The 25,813-nt window shown below is 35.8% G+C and overlaps 1 protein-coding gene across 3 annotated transcripts in view; it reads right to left on the bottom strand.

The window, feature by feature from the left end:
* The window catches only part of TAF3 (TATA-box binding protein associated factor 3), a 245,935-nt gene that overhangs the window by 93,636 nt on the left and 126,486 nt on the right, over positions 1 to 25,813 (bottom strand). Inside the window, exon 2 of one of the 3 annotated variants that reach the window (XM_064284839.1) lies at positions 22,509 to 22,611. The exons of the other annotated variants lie outside the window; for them this stretch is intronic. The gene's annotated coding sequence lies outside the window, so the exon portion shown is untranslated. The remainder of the gene's footprint in view (positions 1 to 22,508; positions 22,612 to 25,813) is intronic. 3 annotated transcript variants of the gene reach the window in all.

Below are 25,813 nucleotides of genomic sequence, written 5' to 3'. Positions count from 1 at the left end.
TACTTTCTTTTCTAGTGCACATGGAACATTCTCTAGAATAGACCACATATTAGGTCATAAAGCAAGCCTTAGCAGAATCCAAAAGACTGAAATATTACGAAGCATCTTCTCTGACCATAAGGCCATAAAAGTGGAAATTAATAACAGGAAAAGCAGAGAAAAAAAATCAAACACTTGGAAACTGAACAATACCCTGCTCAAAAAAGACTGGATTATAGAAGACATTAAGGATGGAATAAAGAAATTCAGAGAATGTAATGAGAATGAAAACACTTCCTATCAGAACCTTTGGGACACAGCAAAAGCAGTGCTCAGAGGCCAATTTATATCAATAAATGCACACATCCAAAAAGAAGAAAGGGCCAAAATCAGAGAATTATCCCCACAACTTGAACAAATAGAAAGAGAGCAACAAAAGAAACCCACAGGCACCAGAAGAAAACAAATAATAAAAATAAGAGCTGAACTAAATGAAACAGAAAACAGAAAAACAACTGAAAGAATTAACACAACCAAAAGCTGGTTTTTTGAAAAAATCAACAACTGATAAACCACTGGCCAAACCGACAAAAGAAAATCAGGAGAGGAAGCACACAACCCGAATAAGAAATGAGATGGGTGATATTACAACAGACCCAACTGAAATTAAAAGACTCATATCAGATTACTATGAAAAACAATACTCAAATTTGAAAACCTAGAAGAAATGGATGAAGTCCTAGAAACACACTACCTACCTAAACTAACACAAACAGAGGTAGAACAACTAAATAGACCCATAACAAAAGAAGAGATTGAAAAGGTAATCAAAAACTCCCAACAAAAAAAAAAGCCCTGGTCCGGGTGGCTTCACTGCAGAGTTCTACCAAACTTTCAGAGAAGAGTTAATACCACTACTACTAAAGGTATTTCAGAGTATAGAAAAGGATGGAATGCTACCAAAGTCATTCTATGAAGCCACCATATCCCTGATACCAAAACCAGGTAAAGACACCACAAGAAAATTATAGACCTATATCCCTCATGAATGCAGATGCAAAAATCTTCAACAAAATTCTAGCCAATAGAATTCAACAACATATCAAAAAAATACTTCACCATGACCAAGTGGGATTCACACTAGCTATGCAGGAATGGTTCTACATTAGAAAAACAATTAATGTAATCCACCACATAAATAAAACAAAAGACAAGAATCACATGATTTTATCAATTGATGCAGAAAAGGCATTTGACAAAGTTCAACACTCATTCATGATAAAAACTCTCAGCAACACAGGAATAGAAGGAAAATTCCTCAACATAATAGAGGGCATTTATACAAAGCCAACAGCCAACATCACCCTAAATGGAGAGAGCCTGAAAACATTCCCATTGAGATCGGGAACCAGACAAGGATTCCCTTTATCACCACTGTTATTCAACGTTGTGCTGGAAGTCCAAGCCAGGGCAATTAGGCTAGATAAAGAAATAAAGGGCACCAAGATTGGCAAGGAAGAAGTCAAAGTATCTCTATTTGCAGATAACATGATCTTAGACACAGAAAACCCTAAGGAATCCTCCAGAACACTACTGAAACTAAGAGTTTAGCAGACTATCTGGATATAAGATAAACATACAAAAATCAGTTGGATTCCTCTACACCAACAAAAAGAACATCAAAGAGGAAATCACCAAATCAATGCCATTTACAGTAGCCCCCAAGAAGATAAAACACTTAGGAATAAATCTTACCAGAGACGTAAAAGACTTATACAAAGAAAACTACAGTACACTTCTGCAAGAAACCAAAAGAGACTTACATAAGTGGAAGAACATACCTTGCTCATGGATAGGAAGGGTTAACATTATAAAAATATCTATTCTACCAAAAGCGATCTATACATTTAATGCAATTCCAATCCAAATCCCAAGGACATTCTTTAATGAGATGGATAAACAAATTACCAAGTTCAAATGGAAGGGAAAGAGGCCCCAGATAAATAAGGCATTACTGAAAAAGAAGAACAAAGTGGGAGGCCTTACTTTACCTGATTTTAGAACCTATTATACCGCCACAGTAGTCCAAACAGCCTGGTACTGGTACAACATCAGATACACGGACCAATGGAACAGAATTGAGAATCTAGACGTAAATCCGTCCACATATGAGCAGCTGATATTTGGCAAAGGCCCCAAAACAGTTAAATGGGGAAAAGACAGTCTTTTTAACAAATGGTGCTGCCATAACTGGATACCCATCTGCAAAAAAATGAAACAAGACCCATACCTCACTCCATTCACAAAAACTAACTCGAAATGGATCAAAGACCTAAATATAAAATCTAAAACGATAAAGATCATGGAAGAAAAAATAGGGACAACATTAGGAGCCCTAATACATGGCATAAACAGTATAGAAAACATTATGAAGAATGTAGAAGAAAACCTAGATAGCTGGGAGCTCCTAAAAATCAAACACTTATGCTCATCCAAAAACTTCACCAAAAGAAGTAAAAAGACTACCTACAGACCAGAAAAAAGTTTTAACTATGACATTTCTGATCAGCACCTGATCTCTAAAATCTACATGATACTGCAAAGACTCAACTGCAAAAAGACAAATACCCCTATTAAAAAATGCGCAAAAGATATGAATAGACACTTCATTAATGAAGACATTCAGGTAGCTAACAGATATATGAGGAAATGTTCACGATCATTATCCATTAGAGAAATGCAGATCAAAACTACACTGAGATTTCATCTCACTCCAACGAGGCTGGCATTAAACCAAAAAACACAAAATAATCAATGTTGGAGAGGCTGTGGAAAGGGTGGAACACTTATACACTGCTGGTGGGAATGTCAAATGGTACATCCACTTTGGAAATCGATTTGGTGCTTCCTTAAAAAGCCAGAAATAGAACTACCATACGATCCAGCAATCCCACTCCTTGGAATATATCCTAGAGAAATAAGAGCCTTTACACAAACAGATATATGCACACCCATGTTTACAGCAGCACTGTTTACAATAGCAAAAACATGGAAGCAACCAAGGTGCCCATCAATGGATGAATGGATAAATTATGGTATATTCACACAATGTAATACTACACATTCATAAAGAACAGTGAGGAATCTGTGAAACATTTCATAACATGGAGGAACCTGGAAGGCATTATGCTGAGTGAAATTAGTCAGTGGCAAAAGGACAAATATTGTATAAGACCACTATTATAAGAACTTGAGAAACAGTTTAAACTGAGAAAAAAACATTCTTTCATGGTTACGAGAGGAGGGAGGGAGGGAGGGAGGGAGGGAGGGTGGGAGAGGGGCATTCACTAATCAGATAGTAGATAAGAACTACTTTAGATGAAGGGAAAGACAGCACACAACACAGGGGAGGTCAGCACAATTGGACTAAACCAAAAGCAAAGAAGTTTCCTGAATAAACTGAATGCTTCGATGGCCAGCGTAGCATGGGCAGGGGTCTGGGGACCATGGTTTCAGGGGACATCTAAGTCAATTGGCATAATAAAATCTATTATGAAAACATTCTGCATCCCACTTTGAAGAGTGGCGTCTGGGGTCTTAAACGCTAGCAAGCAGCCATCTAAGATGCATCAATGAGTCTCAACCCACCTGGACCAAAGGAGAATGAAGAACACCAAGGACACCAGGCGATTATGAGCCTAAGAGACAGAAAGGGCCACATGAACCAGAGACTACATTATCCTGATACCAGGACTAGATGGTGCCCGGCTACAACCAATGACTGCCCTGACAGAGAACACAACAGAGAACCCCTGAGGGAGCAGGAGAGCAGTGGGATGCAGACCCCAAATTCTCATAAGACCAGACTTAATGGTCTGACTGAGACTGGAAGGACCCTGGTGGTCATGGCTCCCAGACCTTCTGTTGGTCCTGGATAGTAACCATTCCTGAAGCCAACTCTTCAGACATGGATTGGACTGGACAATGGGTTGGAGAGGGACGCTGGTGAGGAATGAGCTTCTTGGATCAGGTGGACACTTGAGACTACGTTGGCATCTCCTGCCTGGAGGTGAGATGAGATGGTGGAGGGGGTTAGAAGCTGGTGAAATGGACATGAAAAGAGAAGAGCGGAGGGAGAAAGAGGGCTGTCTCATTAGGGGGAGAGTAATTGGGAGCAAGGTGTATATGGGTTTTTGTGTGAGAGACTGACTTGATTTGTAAACTTTCACTTAAACCATAATAAAAATTATATATATATATAAAAAAGAATGAGTACCAATACATGCTACAACTGGATTTTTTGGCCTGAACAATGTTTAAAACATTTTTAATTAGCTGTCCAGATATAAGAATCTAGAAGCTATACCCAAACCCTCCCCCCACCAAAAAAAATTCTAAATTTCCTGCGTTTAGTAAACCATTCGAAGGTCTAAAACACTAGGCCCACATTCATACATGGCTATAATCCACTGGAGCAGAGTAGGGCTGCCCACTTGAGAGAGGGTATATGCACTTCACTGTCACCACATCCACTGGTTCCTCTTGGTACCTGTGCTTGCAACCCTTACTGGAAAACCTGAAATGGACGTGCTCCAGAATTTTCTGTCAGCAGTGACCTAGGACTTAGTTGAATTTCCTAAAGTTTTCTCTGGGAAGTTAGTTTAATTAAAGAAAGGCAAAGCTTATGGTTTTATAGGCACATCAGCAAGAATACTTTACACTACTGTGCTACTTACATGAACCAATAGCATATAAATATGTAAATACATTTCAAAATGTCTTTGACAAAAATGTAATATAATTTTCAGTTAAAAGAAATTCTGAGCTACCAAAGATAAATTCTATAAACACGCCAGTGAAATTTAATTAAAGCAGATGGGTTAAAAATATATTTGATAAAATATTTAGCTTAAGTATCTTTTTAGCTAAATAATATTTATATACTCACTCTATATGCGACGCCCTTCTGAGAACTACAAAAGATAATTTATGTATTGTCACAGATGATTGCTAGATTGACTCTCCTTTTTCCTGACATTCAGAGAGATTTCTTCCAAATTAGAATTATGAGTTATAAGAATGTAACTAAGAGAACATTATAGAACTTAATAAAAATGTCAATCTGTCACCACTTGAAATATAACTGAAGTGGAGCCACATGATACAACCCCACTTGTGAAGCAAGAAATTGACCTTAGAACAAACATTCCTGAATCCTTAAAGCTGTACTCATTTTGACACTTTTGGAGAAGTGACAAGAAGTAATTGAAATGGACCTATAGAAACAAAAAAAAAGTTCTAAAGTAAAATTCTAAGGAATTAGGAACATAGTACCAGACCCAACATATATTAGTGTCTTTCTCCTGTTTCTTACAAATATGTTCAATGCGTCTCTGTTATAAAACAGAAGATTAAAAAAAAACTCAAGTATTACAACCTTTCACTATTCCTCAACACTGTTGCCAACTAAATTAATACTTTCTTTTATCTGTTAGTGATTACTTGAGAAAACACTACTTAACAGGCCTAATGGAAACAGTCAATCAGAAAGGTATTCTCCAGCTCCAAGAAACTCAGTCTGGTGGGAAAGACACACAGGCCAATTCGAATGCAGTGAGGCAAAGGTGTTATAAAAGCAGAGAGGTTCTTAATCCTTTATCAAATTGTTCCAAAGAGTAAATTTTAACTTGATTGTTGTTGTTGTTAGGTGCTCTCGAGTCAGTTCCGACTCATAGCAACCCTATGTACCACAGAATGAAACACTGACCGGTCCTGTGAGTGCCATCCTTACAATTCTTGTTATCCTTGAGCCCATTGTGGCAGCCACTGTGTCAATCTATCCCGTTGAGGGTCTTCCTCTTCTTTGCTGACCATCTACCTCGACAAGCATGATGTCCTTCTTCAGGGCTGATCCCTCCTGACATGTCCAAAGTATGTAAGATGCAGTCTCACCATCCTTGCTTCTAAGGAGCATTCTCGTTGCTCTTTTTCCAAGACAAATTTGTTAGTTCTTTTGGCAGTTTATGATATATTCAATATTCTTCACCAATACCACAATTCAAAGGCATCTCTTAAATTCTTAACTATCTGGCCTGCCCCAACCATTCACCTGAAATACTTTCCCCATGATTCCTTGTAACTTCCTCATTTCTAATTATAGATAATCCTTACTCTGCTTGATCTCTATATACCAATGATCGCCGACCACTCTTTCTGCTTCTTAAAAATTCTCATTTACTATATTCATTTAAAGTTTAATTCAATAAATATTTATTGTACGCCTATTCAATGCCAGGCACTGCAGAAAGAGAAAAAGACACCCCACCTGTCAATGAACTCTGCCTAGTAGGTAAAACTTAATAATTTTCTGAATTAGTCTTCTGAAAAGACAGCTCTCCTGATCACAATCTTTCAATGACTCCCGTTTTGCCTGATGAATAAGCACACTATGCTAATTTTTTTTTTTTACAGCAATATGTAAACAAAAAAAAATGGAATAGCAGCACTAATGCAAATACCTTGGCGGGGGGTGGGGGGAGGGAGTGGTTGGCAAAAACATGTAGAAGGCACATGTTATTTGTGTAAAAATACGGTAATTCCTTTGTTCTTAGCTCTTCATCCTGTCTTCTCTGGTACCTGATGCTTCTAATTTCTGGACCTTTTTGGAGAGGTCCAATGAAATCAATCAGCTTGTTTCTCACTGGTGCTCTCCTCTCCAGGCAAGTAGGTTTCAGCTTCTTTTACTCCTTTTACTCTTCAGTTAGGATTTTCCATCTCTTCTCTTACTCTCTTGTCCCTATAGGTTTATACATTTTTTTTATTCTTTCATTATCATTGTAGTAGAGTTTAAGAAGAAGTACAAATAAACTTGTGTGTTCAAGTCACTATATTTAAACAGAAATCTTGATCCTCCAGGGTTTAACTATGGTTGTTCTGAGGTTTGGTTGCTGATTATCTGGCAGCCTCTTTCAACATTTGGCATTTGGCAATTTCATCTCAGGATTTCAGCGATCACTTTAATGTTGTTAACTTAACTCCTAAATCTTTATCTTTACCTCTTTCCTCCTTTCTTATTTCAGTTTCATTTTCTTTGATTGCCTTCTAAGCATTTTGACTTGAATAGTTCAGTATCATTTCAGATTCACAGGTCATAAATTAACCTCATTATTTCTTGGTCAAAAGCAGCTCAGGGCTTACAGTTTTCTTGTCTGTTTGGCCCTGCCATTCTTTTAGTCATCTACAGACACCAGTTTTAACAGTCTTTCCCATTCATCAACCATATTCAGTCACTGCTAAAGAAGTGTTATTCATTTTCCCTTCAAAAAAGTCTCCCGTAATCATCATTTTCTCTTATTACCATTACTACCTTAGGCTAGGCCTTCACATCATATTATCCCTGAACTATAATAGTCTGATAACTATAAAAAGTCTACTTCCAAATTTCCCTCTATGCAATTTATCTTACATCCTGCTAAAGCTCCCCTTTCATCACAACACACCTTCCCTTCATCTGTAAGTACACAAAACTTCTCAATGCTCCCCAGTGCAATTGGTATTGATTTTTAAACTGCATGAGTCTATAGTCATAATTTAGCCCATCTAACAATTCTGTTTATTGTTTTAAAACATAGGATTCTAAATGTGATTTTGTTCAAGAAAATGTTTCATTACTAAAAATATTTGTATCTAACATCTAAATACCCTATTTTGGGATTTAAAGCCCTAAACAAGCTGGCCACAGTCTACAAATACTCAATGCAAATCCTACTTTCCACGCCACTATTCTACTACCTGGTCTGTGGTTCTACACTCAGACTTCCTAGGTTAAAATGCTGGTTCTATCCCTCCCAAGCCATGTACCCTTGGACAGGTTACCTAATCTCACTGCGCCTCAGCTGGCTCATCTGTAAAATAGGTAAAAACAGTACTCCTCTGATAGGTGAGAAGACAAAGCCTGTTAATGCATGTAAAAGCTGATTTATTAGCACAGGGCTTGACCCATAGTGAGTGTTCTTTAAATTTTAGCAGTTGTTATTGTTACTGTTTCTATTCCCTGCCTTTGTGTGCATGTGATTCCCTTTTATACCTACCTAATTAATCATCCTTCAAGATGAAGCTTAAGTTCTACCTCCTCTGTGAAGCTTTCCTGATATACCAATCCACAGTAATCTCTACTTACTCTTAACTGCAAAAGAACTTGCTGACATTTGATCCGTAATCATATAATGTTTTAAACAGTTACTGGAATTCTCCTGTTTTATATCTCCAATTAGAAGCTCCTAGGGGTGACATAATTTTCTTTTTAATAATTTTTATTGTGCTTTAAGTGAAAGTTTACAAATCAAGTCAGTCTCTCACATAAAAACTTACATACACCTTGCTACATACTCCCGATTATTCTCCCCTCAATGAGAAAGCCCGCTCCCTCCTTCCACTCTCTCTTTTTGTGTCCATTTTGCCAGCTTCTAAGTCCCTCTACCCTCCCATCTCCCCTCCAGGCAGGAGGTGCCAACAGAGTCTCAAGTGTCCACCTGATCCAAGTAGCTCACTCCTCACCAGCATCCCTCTACTACCCATTGTCCAGTCCAATCCATGTCTGACAAGCTGGCTTCAGGAATGGTTCCTGTCCTGGGCCAACAGAAGGTCTGGGAGCCATGACCACCAGGGTCCTTCCAGTCTCAGTCATACCATTAAGTCTGATCTTTTTATGAGAATTTGGGGTCTGCATCCCACTGTTCCCCTGCTCCCTCAGCGGTCCTCTGCGGTGTTCCCTGTCAGGGCAGTCATCGGTTGTGGCCGGGCACCATCTAGTTCTTCTGGTCTCAGGATAATGTAGTCTCTGGTTCATGTAGCCCTTTCTGTGTCTTGGGCTCTTTATTACCTTGTGTCCTTGGTGTTCTTCATTCTCCTTTGATCCAGGTGGGTTAAGACTCATTGATGCATCTTAGGTGGCTGCTTGCTAGCATTTAAGACCCCAGACGCCACTCTTCAAAGCAGGATGCACAATGTTTTCTTAATAGATTTTATTACACCAATTGACTTTGAGGTCCCCTGAAACCATGGTCCCCAAACCCCTGCCTGTGCTCTGCTACCCTTTGAAGCATTCAGTTTATTCAGGAAACTTCTTTGCTTTTGGTTTAGTCCTGTTGTGCTGACCTCCCCTGTATTGAGTATTGTCCTTCCCTTCATCTAAAGTAGTTCTTATCTAGTAAATAGCCCTCTTCCACCCTCCCTCCCTCCCCCCTCTCGTAACCACAAAAGAATGAGTTCTTCTCAGTTTAAACAATTTCTCAAGATCTTATAATACTAGTCTTATACCATGTTTGTCCTTTTGCAACTGACTAATTTCACTCAGAATAATGTCTTCCAGGTTCTTCCATGTGATGAAATGTTTCACAGGTTCCTCACTGTTCTTTATCGATGTGTAGTATTCCATTGTGTGAATATACCATATTTTTTTTATCCATTCACCCATTGATGGGCACCTTTGGGTGAATGGAATGATGGGTTGGTTCCATCTTTTTTCTATTGCAAACAGTGCTGCAGTAAACATGGGTGTGCATATATCTGTTCATGTAAAGGCTCCTATTTCTCTAGGATATATTCCAAGGAGTGGGACTACTGGGTCATATGGTAGTTCTATTTCTAGCTTTTTAAGGAAGCGCCAAATCAATTTCCAAAGTGGTTGCACCATTTGACATTCCCCCAAGCAGTGTATAAGTGTTCCACCCTCTCCACAGCCTCTCCAGCATTGATTATCTTGTGTTTTTTGGATTAATGCCAACTTTGTTGGAGTGAGATGGAATCTCATTGTAGTTTTGATTTGCATTTCTCTAATGGCTAATGATCGAGAGCATTTCCTCATGTATCTGTTAGCCACCTGAATGTCTTCTTTAGTGAAGTGTCTGTTCATATCTTTTGCCCATTTTTTAATTGGGTTGTTTGTTTTTTTGTGGATTTTAGAGATCAGGTGCTGGTCGGAGAGGGTGACATAATTTTTTATACACTCAACAATGCTTAGCAAATTACTTAAAAAAAAAAAAAAAGCAAGGCTTCAATCTATTTCAGGGAAATACTGTTACCTGTAGTGTTTCACTTGCAATGTCTTTGTAGAAATGAGCATAACTAACATTCTGTTTGCAGGATTCATCTTACTTTGTTGTCTTTTGTTTGGTTTTATTTATAACTTCAATACCATGGTTAGAATCATGTCATCTCTCTCTCTATTTTAAAATACAATTACCACACTAGCCCAAGACGTCATTGTCTCTCTCCTGGATTAGTCCTATGGCCTCTTATTAGTTCTTGCTGCTCCCATCCTTGCATCCCCTACAGATGGCAGGCAGAGTGACCTTCAAGATCATTTTACTCCTCTAGCCTAAACCTACTTAAGGCTTCCCATCCCATAATCCTATCCCAAGTCCTTATCATGGTCTACAAACATCCTCCCTGCTATACCTTTTTTTATTTTACTCTTCCTCTCATTCATGCAGTTCCAGTCACATTTGCCTCCTTGTTGTTTCTTGAATAAATTAAGCACATTCCAGTCTCAAGGACTTCGAATTTGCTCTCTCTGTTTGGAATGCTCTTAATCTATGTAACTGTATGGCCTGCTCCCTTATTTTCTTCAAGTCCCTAATTAAATATTAATTATCAAAGAGATCTTCCTTGAATAACATATCTAAAATAGTAACCCCATCACTCTCTGTTCCTTTACCCAGCTTAATTTTTCTTCTTAGTATTTATTAATTGACAGTGATATTTACTGTTTTCTTCCCTAGAACATAACTGTTGTGACAGCAGAGACTTTGGTTTTGTTCACGGCTGTTTATTTTCAGCTCCTAGAATAGTGCCTTATTCGTACGTGGAGCACAATGAATATTTTTGGAATGAATGAATGAACTATTTAATAAACTGCTGGCATTGGTGTTTAATAGTAATTATTACTTCCTCAAAAAATTATAGCGCTTTTTAATATTAAATGAATTGAAGGAGATTAAGATCCTTATATATGTGAATGACCACTATATTTCTTTGAATCTAAAATGCCACCAATTATAAGACACACTATTATATTATGCATCATTAAGAAAAAAACCTGTCAATTAAACACTGTATTTTTTATCACTCAGAAATTTTACCTCAGACTAATTGAACAAGCTGTTCTAGATTAACACAGATTTTAAAAATGTTTCATTCTTAAACCTGTAACCTGTTGCTGTTGAGTTGATTTCAACTCATAGCGACCCTCTAGGACAGAGTAGAACTGCCCCATAGAGCTTACAAGGAGCACCTGGTGGATTCAAACTGCCAACCTTTTGGTTAGCAGCCATTGCACTTAACCACTACGTCACCAGGGTTTCCATATCACTCTTATCCGTACATAAAAAGAAAAGTGAAATAAGTTGGCTACTTATTTACTTTCAGTGTATAATGCTTCTGAATTATTTTTCAGCTCCGGGTGGTCAACAATCCATGTTTTACTACACATTATCAATCTCTGTGCCATCAAGAGTGTTGGAAATACAGCATTTTGTGCTCAGTGAGCATCTCTGAGAGTTCCTTCACACCACTGAAATTGATTCCGCATTTTTGGTGTGCGTGTGCAGGTGATGACAACTACGTCATGGCAGCTCCAGGCAGACAGTGACTGTAAGATACATCCGGGTTTCGGGAACGTTAAAATACGAAAAAGTATGTATTTTACAACCTACAAAACATGCTTTTTCCAGTATATAATAGTAAAAAATAGGCTTAAAATGTTTTCCATAATTTTCTGGTTTGTATTATATATTCATTTTATGTATTATCTCTTTTTTTCCCCTGTTGAGGGTTACAGCAAAAAGAACCATCTCTAGAGACCTACAAAAGATAGCATTCCTTTTTTTTTTTTTTTGGTATGTGTGTCTATGTGAGAATACTGAGGAAGTTTTTAATATCACTGTATCTCTGTGGATAGTATACTACTTTTCTTTCTACTTGGATTTGGGGAGGAGGAAAGGAAAGAGGACTGAGAAGGGAAGAAGAGAACTCAGCACAGAAACTCTCCTTGAAGATGTTATCACTACTGGATAAGTTATCTTCAGTAGCAGATCTGCTCTCCAATGGCACAAGGGAGGTTCCATCAAAGGTTGCATCAGAGCTTGCACTGTAGCACTTGGCTCTACGCTGGGTATTTCCATTCCTTTGGAGGGTCCCATAAAGCTGTTGCACTGAGAACATTTATAATGTGAGGATGATGAGATAAACTCTCTCCATTGTGTGCCTCTGATCTGGAATTTATTTCATGTAACCGCTTGTATTTTTAGAGAGCTGACATTTTAAAAAGCAAAATGCCATAGTGTAAGCAATCCAAACTGTTTTCTTAGAGTAAATTTCTGTGTAAATTTTAAGTAACACTGATTCAATAACACAAAATTTACAATAGAGATGAAGATAATCTTGACGAGAGCATAATACTGACTGATTTCAGAGTAAGAATTTTTTTTTTTTGGTTTGTTTTATATCCCTCCCCCCCGTCCCCACCCTGCCTTGGTTTAGCAGCAAGATTGTCAAACTCTAAGGATTTAAGCAGAATTAGGTTTTCCTCTAGTCTTGCTCATTTAATACTAACTGATTTGAAACATAAATCAACATCAGTTAGACATTTTGCATTCTTGGCTAAGAATGAGGTTAACACAACTGGTCTTTACATTTGGGATTATTTTAAAAGTTAGAGAACATGGGAATGTTTTGCTTAATTGGTGACTCTGATTGCACACTTAAACCCCATAAACCCAGACTTACAGTAACTAACTATGGATCTCTCTGTCCTCTCTCACCTCTCTTTCTTTTTCTCTCTACTTCTGGATATTTACTGCAGAAAATATTTAATCAGTACTTCCAGGGTTTGTGCTATCTGATGGCATACTGACTAGTTGAGATGCCATTCTCTCTAGTGAACTGAATGCAAGCTTGGCCAGTATACTCAGTATTCAATGACCTTTTGTGTTTTCTAAAGGGGAGGGAGGAAGATTTATCAGCCCAAGTGAAAACTGATACCCCTTTCTAGTGCACAGATCTATCCCTCATACTATTTTCAACAGACCTAGTTGTCGCATTGACTGATACAAGTAATTTTTCCTTTCCAAAAACACAAATGCATGGCGGGGGAGAGAAGGCAGGAAATGTGGGATCAACAGAAAATAGGATCAACCAAAAAAACAAGTAAGAATGGGGTCAACATTGCATTTAACCACACATTCACAGCATTTTATTCAAAAAAAAAAAAAAAAAAATCCCACTAATGAACATGGTCCCAGTTAAATTTCTAAGACTCTAAGACTTCCAATAAGTAACGAGAACACAATTCAAAGAGAATCTTTTCATTTTGCATTCCCACATTAAGGTATTATAATAATTTTCTTAAATAACAATAATTTATATGAAAAACATCTTCTGTCAGTGTGCCGTATCTGTAGCACTTTGAACTCCACACTGAATGCATATCTGTATTTTTCCTACCATATCATATTATAAACAATCCATTTATATTTTTGTCTTACCCATAAGGCAAAAGAAAATACTTTGAGACTGTAGGAACTGTCATAATCATTGTTGTATATCTAGTACTTGACATGCAGTCAGTGCCCATAAATGTTTGTTGAACAAATGAAATAAGCACTCAACATTAACTCTTATTGACTGATTGCCTAGAACCAATTTACACAATTAAATTGAAGTATATACATCGTTGCCATAAAGATTTAAAACCTCGGCTTTTTTTTTTTTTTTTGGTAAAATATACTTGCCACTTTAACCATTTTTAAGTATACAATTCAGTGAAACTAATTATATTCATGTGTTGTGCAACCATCATCGCTATTTCCAAAAATTTGTCATCACTCCAAACAGAAATAACTCCTTGCTCTTTCCTGCTCCTAGCCTCTGGCAACCACTAATAAACTCTGGTCTCTATCTATTTGCCTAGTCTAGATACTTCATATAAGTGGGATTATATAATATTTGTCCTTTTTATCTGACTTATTTCACTGGACATAATGTTTTCAAGATTCAGCCATATGGTAGCATGTGTCAGAACTTCATTTTTCTTTATGGCTAATCCACTGTATGTATACACCACATTTTGTTTATCCATCCGTCTACTGATTGGCACTTGGGTTATTTCCACCTCTTGGTTATTGTGAAAAATGCTGCAAGGGACATTGCTATACAAGTGTCTGAGTCCCTGCTTTCAAGTCTTTTGGGTAAATACCTATGAGTGGAATTGCTGGGTCATATGGTGATTCTGGAGCCCTTGTGGCATAGTGGTTAAGAGCTCTGCTTCTAACCAAAAGGTCAGCAGTTCAAATCCATCAGCCACTCCTTGAAAACCCTATGAGGCAGTTCTACTCTGTCCTGTAGAGTTGCTATCAGTTGGAATCAACTTCACGTTAGCTGGTTTGGTTTGGTTTGGGTTTATGGTGATTCTATGTTTAATCTTTTAAGGAACTACCAAACATTTCCATAGAGCCTGCACATATTACATTCCCACCAGCAATGTCTGAGGGTTCCAATTTCTGTATGTTCTTTTAAATTTTTTAAGTTTTTCCGATAATAGCCATCCTAGTGGGTGTGAAGTGGTATCTTATTGTGTTCTGATTTGCATTTCCCTAATAATTAATGACACTGAGCATCTTTTCCTGTGCTTATTGGCCATTTGTATATCTTCTTTGTAGAAATGCCCATTCAAGTCTTTTGCCCACTTTTTAACTGGGATGTTTGTCTTTTTGTTGTTGAGGAGAAACATGAGCTTTTTATCTAAGAAATCCATTTTGAAATCTTCAAGACATAATTATTATTTTCTTACTTTTTAGAACCTTCATGAAAATCTGTGTTCTGTTTATTCCTAAAATCTTACTTTATCAGAAATGTAGAATAACTGAGGAGCTGTCCCTGAGGTCTATCAGATTTAAATTGCTGGCTTGAATTCTCTGAGACCCAAGCCTATAGTTAATCCATGAATCCGTGGAAAACCTATCCCAGGGAGAAAAAGTAAGGGATCTCCGTCTTAAGTAAACGTCAACATCAACAGAAATATAAAACCATACCCTAGTTTGTATAACATGAACTGAGTTTCCTGGGGGTCTAAATCCAGGTCCGCCACTGATTAGCAACAGCACATTGAAGAAGTTATTTGACTTCTCTACACCTTCACTCCTAATCAGTAAAATGGAAATGATAAAAAAAAAAACTGACTCAGTTATTGTAAAAATTTAATTAAATGAGTCAAAGCATGAAAAATAGTAAATACATTTAAACTATTATGCAGGTCATTAGGTAGATTAATCAAGTATAATATTTAAATACAGCAAAAAAAAACCTTTTTTTTATTATGCAATGCTACTATTACTATTAGCTGCTCTTACTGGTATCAGACTTAATTGGTAATATAGGGTCACCTTAAGGTCTTGTTTAATTCATAGTATGTACCACAGACTTGGTAGGCATTTGAAAAGAGATAGTTGTGGGGCTTCTAAAGGTAAAGATCCTTTCCCCTCCAGAAATATTAACCTATTATACGTGCTAAAAAAAAAAGGGTATAACTCTATATATTTCTATGCTAATTTTGTAGAAATAAGAGGGAAAAATGGATATTAGCATCTAGTATATCTAGGGTACTGTTGACTATAAAAATCAATTATTCAAAATGATTTTCTCAGATGAATTCTATTTCTTATGGAATACAAAACCTTTTTTTTAGTCAAGCGCTTGATTAAAAATGGCTATGATTATACTCTTTTATACACTTTTCCCTTTTCTCCTAGTGTCCTCCCATCCTGTTGCTGTCGAGTAGATTCTAACTCATAGTGACAGAGTAGAACTGCCCCATAAAGTTTCCAAGGAGCGCCTGGTAGATTCGAACTACCGACCTTTTGGTTAGCAGTCATAGCTCTTAACCACTACATGCCACTAGGGTTTCCTTAGTGTCCTAGCATAGAATAAATTTGACTGCTGAAATGCTATGCAGAATGAACTGAACTAAAGGAAGGAATTTGTACTGCTGACTGTTAATACACTACTATCGCTCTAGAAATGCACTGAGCATACACATTCATTTTTTGTTTCAGATGATTGTGTTAGATGAGTAGAAAAATCAGTTTGTACTCCCTAATCTAAGATTAGGGCCAGAAAAGTCTGGCCTGGCATTTAGCATTAACCATTAACAACATATTCATGGATGATCAAGAATCAATTATTTATCATTGAAGTAAGAATATATTCGCCTGTGTCTTTTGCCCTATCTACCCACCTCTCTCCTACCTAAGTATATATCTTGTCTACATAAATTTAGTCTTTCAGAATCTCCCCTAAACTACATCTTTTATATTTTCACGGGTGTTTAAGTTCTTGCTTGAGTTTACTCAGTCTGACTTATTGTTCCCTTTTCTTGTCACTTCTGAACATTTTTTGCATCTTACTACTTTAGAACTACTGTAAAATCAGAGTAAAGCCTAACTCTTAAATGAACATAAATACCATTCTATATTCTTGCTATCAGTGGAAACTGAAGTAGTTTGGTTATTTTTAAAAAGGAGAAAATACAAATGAGCAATGTAAACAATAATAAAAAAAAAAACCAAACATACATAATCCTAACATCCAGAGATACTATTATTTTGTGTTCATCTTAATCAATTAGCCATTCCTTAACTGTAAAAGATTAAATAGATAACAATAATATAAATTTTGAATTTATCAAAAACAGAAAAATTCACTTATTTCAATTAACACAAATGATGAGATTTGCATAATTCTAATTATAGTTTGTAAAGGCTGTTTATGTATAAAACATTTTCTAATGTTTAAAATTAAGTTCTAAGTAAAAAAAAAAAATACTTAAGCACAGAATGAACATTCTGAAAGGCAAAGAACCTCTCATGAGACATAACTGCATTTCAGAACAAATATAGTTATTACATTTAATTCAAGTTTACAAAAATTTTGCTTATGGTAACAACTAAAGAGTGACTGTTCTCTTCAAAATGCCATTTTCTAACAGTACGGGGAAATGCGGAACACTAAAAAATAATGCTGCTTTGGACATAGAAATTTTGCCACAAGCACATGCTTTCAACTACACAGACTAACCTATTTTATGATATGCTTATTTCTCTGTAGTCAGAGGGAGCCCTGGTGGTACAGTGGTTAAGCATTTGGCTGCTAACCAACAGGTCAGCAGTTCGAATCTACCAGTCACTCCTTGGAAGCCCTATGCGGAAGTTCTATCCTGTCCTATAGGGTCGCTATCAGTCGGAATCGACTCGACAGCAAGGTTTTTTTTTCAGTCTGTAGTCAGGCATCCAGCAACCTTAATATTCCAGAGCACAGTTCTCTGAACCTGAAAGCAAAAGCTTCTCAATGGTAAATATCTTTTCCAAAATCCATTTACATTAGTTGGTAAGAGAAAAGGGGCCAGTCTTAGGCCATCCCAGATAATTGTGGGTAGAATGAAACAACATCCACAGCAGGAATTTAAAAACCATTAGAAAATTAGTTCTTATCTGTTGTAAATCGCCAACATACCAGCTCATGGTTATTAACACAAGGGGACAGTCCTATAAGCTTCACTGGTTCACCTAGGAATTACAATTATTATTCATCATGGCATCCTTGAGTCAGCAAGTTATGTTTGGAGTACTCTAGTTAAGAAATTAATAAAATGCATCATATAGTTTGAAAAGATTTCCATAAATACATTAAAATGGCATTTTTGTCACAAAAGGGAAAATGTCATGGAAAATTCATTTATATAACTCCCCAGTAACCTAAGTATGCAGGATAAAGGTATTTGTATTGAAGTGTAACTATTTTAATTAACTCATTCAATAAATATTTGATGCTTACTATATGCCAGGCACTGTTCTAGCTACTGAGGACACGGCAGTGACTAAAACAGACAAAAGCCCTTTCCTCTTAGAACTTATATTCTAGTGGAGATAGATAAAACAATAGGAGTAGGTTCTATTTCTGTGGTTCTTTTTATTGCCGAAAGGTCAAAGGTCTTTAAAATCTGTATTTTTATTCCCACTTTATACATCTAAAACAAGCACAAATGCATAAACTCTTAATCCTATGTTTTAAAACAAAGATTTGATCAGTTACTTTTAACATAAAATACTACAGGTGGTAAGACAATAATTCTTAAAAAATCCAGCACTCCAAAAAAAAAAGGGGGTAAGAAAGCAATGTTCAGATATAGAAGAAATGTCTTCCTTCTGATTTTACTTTGAAAGTCAAAATATTTTCACAGCATTCTAGATTGAAAAACACCACCACCGCCACCCAATATGTATATATATACTCCTTTTCTTTAAACTTTCTTGTTACTGTGATTAAAGAAAGAGAAACAACATCTCTTCATCAGGAAAACATTGTTAAAATTGTTCTTTTATCATAATTTTTATAGTTTCTTTTATAAAGCTGGTTAGATGGTGTATATTACAACTACATATATTAACAACTTACTTTATACCACAATTTAACCAAAAAAGAGATTTTTTTTTTATAACTGATTTTTATAAACTGGAGTCTAAAAAGATTCTCAACATCTTCTGCTAAAATATAAAACAATCATTTTCTAAATTAGTTATTGGTTAACTCATGAAAGATTTTGATTCTGCATATCTAAGACCAGCAGTTATCTAAAGCTTCATTTTCTTGCTGGAAAGGAATGTAAAAAAGCTTTTAATTTAACACGAAGAATTACTATCTATTCAAAATAATAGTTATTCAAGTGACAAACTTAAAAGTCAAATTAAGGTACCCTTTTAATTTGTGACTTTTCTACGTTATGACTTAAGGCTGACATTCTAATGTCAGGGCACTGAAAAGAAAAACTGAGAAGATAATAAATTACAATAAAATAAACTTTAAAAAACCTCAAAATTTCATTATATTAAAATGTACTAGTATCATTTAGCAATTTCCAAATATCTATCAGTCTTGAATACTTATTTAACATATTATTAGTATATTTTCTTTCCACTTTATGTAATTTTTTATTAAAATTAAATTGCTGTATTAAAGATACATGAAATATATTTTTAATTTGTTTTGTTTTGGTATTTTTCTAGTTTGTATCGGTAAAAATGGTGATCTGTTTCCTAATTCTAATGATATCCTGTCCTCAATGAATTTATAAACAAGCTGAAGAAAAAAGATGGAAATACTGGAAAAGGTGAATAAAAATATCAAATATATTTTAAGGCAACAGAAAGGGGATCACAATTCACAAATTAATTCCATGACAATAATTGAACAAAGAAATCCAGAAGAGAGGAAGACTAGAGTTTGAGTGATCTGTGAAACCTTTAAGATAAGTGGTAGTTATACTAAGTATGAAGAAAGTGAGACACTGGTAGAGAAGAGTAAAAAAGGAATTCTGGGGAGTACAGGGAGCACAAAGAGAGGCAGAGTTGAGAAATTTTACTCCCATATTTTCATGCATACATTCCTGGGCCAACAATTCTTAAAGATTTAAAGACAGCTAGCAAGGATTACTGTAATGACTTCAACAATCAATACTGGAAGATATACAGATGAACATGTGGAAAAATTAAAATATGAGAAGAGAATATGAATAACAGCTGGAAGTTACATGGCTACCATGTATAAGCACAGATAAAATAATTTAGTGTATTATCTTCTCTTTTGCACACTTCACAACTCAAACCTTATGAAATTAGTTTTAATCTCATGGATTTAAAAGTATATAACATTAGTTCAAAAACCTTCTCTGGACCTGCAGACTGAACGAATGCCCCTCTATAGCACTTACACATAAACCATGCATATCTCCCCACCACCTGTCTGTCAGTTTGTGGTATCTGGTGAGTTGTGGGTTGCTATGATGCTGGAAGCTACGCCACTGGTATTTCAAACACTAGTAGGGTTATCCATGGTGGACAGGTTTCAGCGAAGCTTCCAGACTCAGACAGGCTAGGAAGAAAGGCCTGGTGATCTACTTCTAAAAATTAGCCAGTGAAAACCTTATGGATCACAATAGAATACGAATATAGTGCTGGAAGATGCCACAACAATGGGCTCAAACATGCCAAGCAAGACCAGGTAATGTTTTGTTCTCTTTTACAAAGATCACCATGAGATGGAGTAGGCTCATGGCAATGAACTAACAACAATGCAGAGCTCTATCATTTGATAAGCCATGCAGATACTGTATTATAACGAAATGATCCCTTTCTGTGACTATCCCCCTCCCTCTCTGTAATATTTCCAATGGTAGGTGGCCATTTTCCTCTTTGAACCCTCAACACCTAGCAAACTGCCATTGATAATAAATGTACATGCTGAACTGCTGAAAAATAGCCTTAATTCCCTCTCTAATAAATTAACATTAAAATGATGAAATAAATTGATAACTGTAAAGATTTTGAGTTTCAGTAGACATGATGCCAAACTTACTTAATTACAGAAAATAACTCACAAATATTAAGCATCAATGATTGCTTACATATAAAACGCTAATACAAAGTCTTTTAAAAACAATTTATCCTTTTGATTAGCAAAATACAAGCGCTCTACAATTCTTTTTACAATACAATGTACTCAGAAACACTTTTTTCCTAATTAGAATGGTGGAAGAAAAATATTTAGCCCAATGAATCCTCAAAATCCTGATGAAGTTTAACTCTTATTCAATCAAGTAAGGTAGTAGTTATTAAATGTCTACAAAATATACAACACCATGGCAGCCAATCTACTTTTTCCATGGAAGGAAAGCAAGTCTGATATATTAAAAAATGCAGTAGTTACATTCATGGCTAACATGGAGAATAACACAAAATTATGTGGATCATTCAAAGAAAATGTCTACAAATTAATTCACATTTTCTCAGATGGGTAACATTTATAGTGGATTCGATTTGTTTATTTAAAATATTTCCATGGGACAATTAATTTCTTGCTAAATCAAAGGGGGACCTATATTTGCTGTTTCTGTGTTTTTCTAGGTAAGGGATTTTCAGTATTTTTAAATAAAAATTTTTATATAACTCTGATAATAAAATAAAGGTATTTTATTGGTATACATTAATGATTAAAATAAATTGATGACATGTATTGACTATAAAAATCATTGAGAACTACAAAACTGATTAATGTATATAAAGTTTAAAATCAAGGATATCGTATCAGTAACGTTTTGCTCCAATTTATTTTTTGCAGTTGATTTAAGTTTCTTAGTACAGAGACAATATTGATTCTCCAAGGTAAGTAGTTACAATAATAATAGTTTTAACAGCTTTCTTTGCAGTCTCAGGATATTCTTCAATTAAAACAATCATGGAATTGAAATTGTGAGAAATTTTGGCTTTCAAACACAACTGCTCATGTTTGTTACCACAAACACAGAAGTCAGACAAGAATCACTCCAGTTTTACATTTATATGAAAAAAGGCTAAAACCTCCACACTAAAATGTCATCATGACAAAATACATTCACATGCATTTAGTGTTATTTTACAACTGAGCCAAGGTGAGAGCTAACCCAAGATGGAACATATAAATTGAGTTGATGTGTCAGAGCCAGCAACTGAGGGTTCCACATACATGTGCTGGAAATGTGTACTTCCTTGTTCAATTTTATGTGAGCAAATATGTAAACCAAACCCACTGCCATCTAGTCAATTTCAACTCATATTAACCCTACAAGGCAGAGTAGAATAGCCACATAGGGTTTCCAAGACTGAAATTTTTACAGAAGCAGACTGCCACATCTTTCTCCTGTGGAGTGGCTAGTGGGTTTGAACTGCTGACCTTTTGGTTAGCAGCCGAGCACTTGACCAACTGCGCCACTAGGAACACAATTCTTTAAAAGATTAATCAAGAGCTGCCACTCTAGTCAATTACACATTTACAAAATTTAAAAACAATCAAAAATAAATGGGGGGCTTTATCCCAAAGTTCACAGGAAACAGGTTGCTATTAGTTAATAAACTGGTGGTCTCCTTAGAGTTAAATTGTGGTACCCTACACATTTGAACAAGTGAATTAAAAAAAGTTATTTATATAGTTTGAACATTATGGCTTGACAGTATTTCTCATTCTTAGAAGCATGAACCAAGATGAAGATATCATATCAGGAAGCTAAACTAACATGACTAACCAAAAAGAGGAATCTTTAGAAACCTATAATTTCTGAATAGCTTTTTTTAAAAATGGGATTTGAACAGACTTTATCCTAGAGCGAAACCAATGTGACAACTAGAAAACTAGTGATTTTTAAAATTGATCTCCTTTCCCCACCTAAAAAAAGCACACACAGTATTGCACTAGGGTGGTGAGGTTATGTTTCTTTTCCTTCCCTACTTTCTCGTTTTTCTGTAATGTGCATATTTAATAAAAAAAAAAAAATTAAAGAACGTTTGATCCTGTATCGGGTCACTGCCAAGATAGTGAATTTTTAACTTCTACCAAAGACATGACTTTAATGTCGAAAAAGGTAAAAAGAAAATGGTAGACATACTCACATAAAGAGCTGTAAATGACCTACATGCTTGACTTGTGTTTGTTATTGTTTGATAGGCAGGTCATTGGACTTCAGCAAAGTTCACAGGGAACTGTAAACTCCTTCTAGATGATCAAGGAAGCACAGATAGTTACTAAGTCAAACCGGATACATTACAGGACAAAAGGCCCATACTCCTCAGACATACTTTAAAATCAAAACATGCCAACAGAGAACTGTTGCTTTATTCAGTGTTTTTGTACCAATGTATTTTCTCATCAAGGTAGCACAAAATAAAACAAACTTGGTGTACTCTACCAAAAAATAAGCTTTGGCTTTCCATTTCTCCCCTATACTCTCTCAAATACCCAGGCATCAAGTACAGAATCATAAGTAATAAACACTGTCTAAGAATGACGTATTCAAACTTACACATGCTAATAGCAAAGAAGTTGAATGCTTTCTTTTTAATGGCATGCGAGTGCTCAAAAATAATTTTTAATTAAATTATAGCCTAAATTATAGTTCAGTGGCATAGTTGAACTGTCCTAGTTTTTTCTTTTTAAACTTCTGTCAAATTTTATAAAATTCAAGTATGAAATATACTTTATACCTTGGAATGTCCCTTGCTATTTCACATTCAAGATATCTAACCACGGTTTTGTATAAAGGATATCATGCGTTGGTGCCGCCATTTCTTCAACCCTCTGTCTCTGTGCCTTTCGCAGAACCTCCAACAGCGCCATGTAGGGGCAGAGCATCGGTTTACTGCCTCTGTTGTCCACAGAAGCCACTTTGAGGAGGGCCCAGGTAAGAATGTGCATTTTCAGTGGAAAACAAGTGGTGGTTCCTAGTTATGATGACTGTATACTTTGGATTTGGATTTGCTGCACCTTTCTTTATAGTAAGACAAGTGCTTAAGAAATAAGGATGTTTATATTTATCCATGAAACAGATAAGAGGGAAGAATGTTTTAAGAAACCCAGCCTCTGATAAATGGATCAAACTCTACTGAGCTCTTTGAGCATGTTTGTGAATAAACTTATTACATGGGGGAAAAAGTAAATCTGTGTGCAAAAATTCAATTCTTCCCTTCCACTTACCCTAATACATTGGATTATCAACTACTGCAATATTTGTATACATACCAAGCCTGTCGATTCAATTCTGACTCATAGCGACCTCAGAGGACAGAGCAGAACTGCCCCACAGGGTTTCTAAGGAGCAGCTGGTGGACTGGAACTGCCAACTTTTTGGTTAGCAGCCGAGCTCTTAACCACTGTGCCACCACAGCTCCGATATTTGTATTAAGAATCAAAAAAACTGGGGAAGGGAGTCCACGTTTTGCTTGTATTTAAAGTAAGGAGGTAGTCTAGTTTTTTTAAAATAAAAGTTTTATCATCACACATCAACTACCATGCTTAATTCAGAATGAATATGAAAGCAACTGGAAGAAAAAAAATACAGCTATAGAGCAAACACAATAGTAACCTCAAAAATAAAATAAATTCAGAAAAAAAAGCTTGAGACATTTTAAGGACAAAGATGTGGCAAGTAATATCACAGAATACAGATATTAAACAACCCCCCCCAACAAAAAGTACACAGGAATCAATTTTCATGACATATACATCCCTATAAAAAAAGGTTATTGAACAGATACACAAACTAGACTTACATTATTATTTAAGATGTGGCATAAAGCAAAGCACTTTTAAATTACATCTGGCACCCTGCTCTTACCATGAAAAAACTATTTTTTTAAATAATTTTTATTAATTTTAAGTGAAAGTTTACAAATCAAGTCAGTCTCTCATACAAAAACCCATATACACCTTGCTACGCACTCCCAATTACTCTCCCCCTAATGAGACAGCCCACTCTCTCCCTCCACTCTCTCTTTTTGTGTCCATTTCGCCAGCTTCTAACCCCCTCTATCATCTCATCTCATCTCCCCTCCAGGCAGGAGATGCCAACATAGTCTCAAGTGTATACCTGATCCAAGAAGCTCACTCCTCACCAGCATCCCTCTCCAACCCATTGTCCAGTCCAATCCATGTCTGAAGAGTTGGCTTCAGGAATGGTTCCTGTCCTGGTCTGGGGGCCATGACCGCCAGGGTCCTTCTAGTCTCAGACCATTAAGTCTGGAGTCATGACTATTTTTGTTCACACAACATGAATCAAGGATATAGAATGTCAGCCTTCAACTTAAATTGTTTTGCTATTGAAGATTTCTGTCATAATCATAATAGGATTTAAAAGTAGCTGCTCATATTTTAATGACTTTTGTTTACTCATGAAGAAAGAAAAAAATACAGTATGAGAAAATTAACTCTTCAGTAGGCAGACCAGAAATCTTATAAGATGATTTATATACATTAAGAGAAATTAACATTACTAAGTGGTTTAAATGTATAAGCTGGGATATACAAGATATCTAATAAGCTTATTATTTATAACAGACCAATACACTGTTCCAATTGTACTTGCTTTTAGTTTTCTCTAAAGTGAGCTGGCTGAGCTAAAATTAACTTCAAGTGATTCTAAATATGTTAAGGAGTTGTATTATTATTCTGTAACAATATTTTCAAATAGAACACCTTTTCTATGTATATAAAACTATGCTAGTATATAAAACCGGCATTCAGTAGTCAAAATCTACACTGAAACACTTGTAACTAAGTAATGAACCATGATGAAGGGCTTGCTTGCTAGTCATCTACCTTCAAAACCAATTATTTAAGTGAGGACAGACTATATCCACTGTTTCAAATCAACAGTCAAGTCCCACTCACCAGGCAGTAATCTCAATATGTTGTACTTTTACTCAAATAGTACTTAATGAAAAAATACCATGCCCCAATCAGCACATTTCAATCTCCAATTTCTTGGGGATTTAAATAAGCATTGAGGTACCATCTATTTGATATTTGGAGTATGAATTTAATATCACCTACATTTTGTAGAAGAGGAAAAAGAGGCTTTGAGAAATTAAGGCATGGAAGTAAGACAGTACAAATACCCATAGTGGAAAAATCCCACAAATTGGTCCTCCCTAATTCCAGAAATAGCATTAAGATATACACTAGGACCCAAATCAAACCTATTCCAAAACCTTTTTAACAATTAATAATACTTAAATGATAGGAAAAATGAAGGTAAATTACTTATTTAGTGAGCAGAAAAAAATTCAAGTAGGAAAAATTAATTACATCCTTGAGAAATCGGACAAGATTCAAGTGACAAGTATATCTCTTTTTAAAATTCCTTTGAGTTTGAATACTGAGAGTCAAATTTATTAACTAAATAGGCCAACATTTTTAAAAA

Source organism: Loxodonta africana, chromosome 4, assembly GCF_030014295.1.
Source record: "Loxodonta africana isolate mLoxAfr1 chromosome 4, mLoxAfr1.hap2, whole genome shotgun sequence".
NCBI lineage: Eukaryota > Metazoa > Chordata > Mammalia > Proboscidea > Elephantidae > Loxodonta > Loxodonta africana.
Note: the sequence above shows the minus strand (reverse complement) of the source record. Positions and strands in the feature narration are given on the sequence as shown.